The following is a 2,122-nucleotide window of genomic DNA, read 5'->3' as shown; positions in this document are numbered from 1 at the left end:
TAACCGTGGTTATTTAAGCAACATAAGCGAGTAATTACGCTTTGCGTGATTAGGAGCGTCATGTTCCTTAAAATAACGAAATAAAAACTAAGCTACGATGACTATAACTAAGACTAAATATATTGCCAATTTTGTCAACACATGAAAAATAGACTAAAATGCCAAGGGAGTACTGGAGAAGAGATCCAGTAAATCATTCCCATGTGTGTTACATTTATCCCACAGCTCTGTAGCTCAACTGGGGAAGGGGAGCGCTTGACTGCCTTAAAAACCTGCAGGACATGCAGTGTGTTATTGTATAGATCCAGTCACAAGATGTATATATTGGCCGCATGACGGCAATGTTTGTGTAACTGCTGTAAACAAGCAAATAAAGTCCATAGACTTGGCCCGGACGGTTAGCTCTACCGTCTGGGCACTTAGGCTGACGGCGTGCCGCGGGTTCGACTCCCGATCCCGACGGCCTTTGCCGTGTGTCTTTCCCCCCCATCTCTCTCCCCATTTCCTGTCAGTCTACTTTCATCCTATCAATAAAGGCAGAAAAACATCTAGACTTGGCTGCCACCTGACGTCACGTTTAGTGCTCTAGTCTAAACCATTGGTTCCCAACCGTTTTATACTGAAGTACCACCTCAATAACTTGTTTTAACCCATTTAGACCGGAGATCAGATTCTAAAAATGTCTTCTACATCCTGACAGTTTTCTGAAAAAGCTATGTTTCTATGTCAGTGGTTCTTCAATTCTTCAAAAATAGCAGACCGCTCGTATACAGGAGCGCATGCCTGCCCTTTTTGTTCCATTCCTGAAGTCAATAATGCTGATGCTCTGACAAAACTCTGTCTAATCACTAATCAGCACAACTGATCTCAAATATTCTATGAAGGTGTGCTGCCATGCTCATTTCAGCACGGCTGGATAGCCTATTTCAACCAATTTCTTGGTCAGAAGAACTACCTGTAATAATTATATATAAATATTTCATTCCACTTTTGTCTTTTTTCTCCTTTTTTTGGGCGAGTCTTCTGTGTAGCACCAGAGGGGGACTCAAGTACCACCAGTGGTACTAGTGCCAGTACTTGCCTGCCAGATGACATAATTCCAAAAGCGAGACATTGGAGGGGCGAGCGCCCCTCAAACATACATGGTAATGCTAATAAGGTATTGTATGAGAGAAAATAAATAGCAGTAGAAGTATCCAACACGTCCCAAACAGGTTTCATTCTTCTATCCAGTCATTAGTAAAGAAATGTTTTGATATGGGTTTAAATGTTGTAAAAGGTGAATAAATATAGAGTAGTAAGTAGGACAAAAGAAAGAAAAGAACATTTGGAGCGAGATAAATAATTAAATAACTGATTGAGCCAGTAACTGGGGGAGGAGGGAGAGCGGTTGGTTGAATGAACTGGAATGAACCCACACTATACGAGTAGGTACCTGTACAGGCAAAGAAGCAGGAATATTACCTTTTGGCCGGATGGATGGATGGATGGATGGATGGATGGATGGATGGGTGGATGGACGGACGGACGGACGTGAAAGAGGGGAGGGTGAAAACACTTGGCATTTAGAAACAATTGCTCGCGTATCTATTTTTTTCGTCTGAGAATAAAAAAAGTTTGGCTGCCAAAAAACCTTCAGTCAAAACTGCAGAGAGGGTATAGAAGAACGAGGCATGGATGAATGGATGGACGGATGGACGGATGGACGGACAGACGGACGGATGGACAGATGACTAGAAGGAGAGAGGGAGGTGTCAAAACCCTCCGCATGAACGTATACTACAGTATACCTATTTCTTTTTTACCAGCGCCCCGCTTGATTATCTTTTTCTATTACCGCTTCGATACTTTCCTTTGTCACATCCCATCTCTCATTCCATCAATCCAGGTCCGTTCCTCCCTCCTCCTCCTCCTCTCTCTCCTCCGTATAGCATCCAAGCAGAAGTCCATCGTCACCCCCACACCTCCCCCCCACAATCCACCAACTTCTCTCTTCATCATCCCCCCCCCCCCCATCACGTCTCCATCAGTCTTCTCCAGTTCCTGAATCCTTAAGCATCCCTTCAATCGTCACCTCCTCCTCCTCCGGGCCGCTTGTTCCCCCATGTCTCCTCGTCGTCCG

Source organism: Protomyctophum bolini, assembly GCF_963924005.1.
Source record: "Protomyctophum bolini genome assembly, chromosome: 4".
Classification (NCBI taxonomy): Eukaryota; Metazoa; Chordata; class Actinopteri; order Myctophiformes; family Myctophidae; genus Protomyctophum; species Protomyctophum bolini.
The sequence above is the reverse complement of the archived record's forward strand: the minus strand, read 5'-3'. Positions refer to the sequence as shown.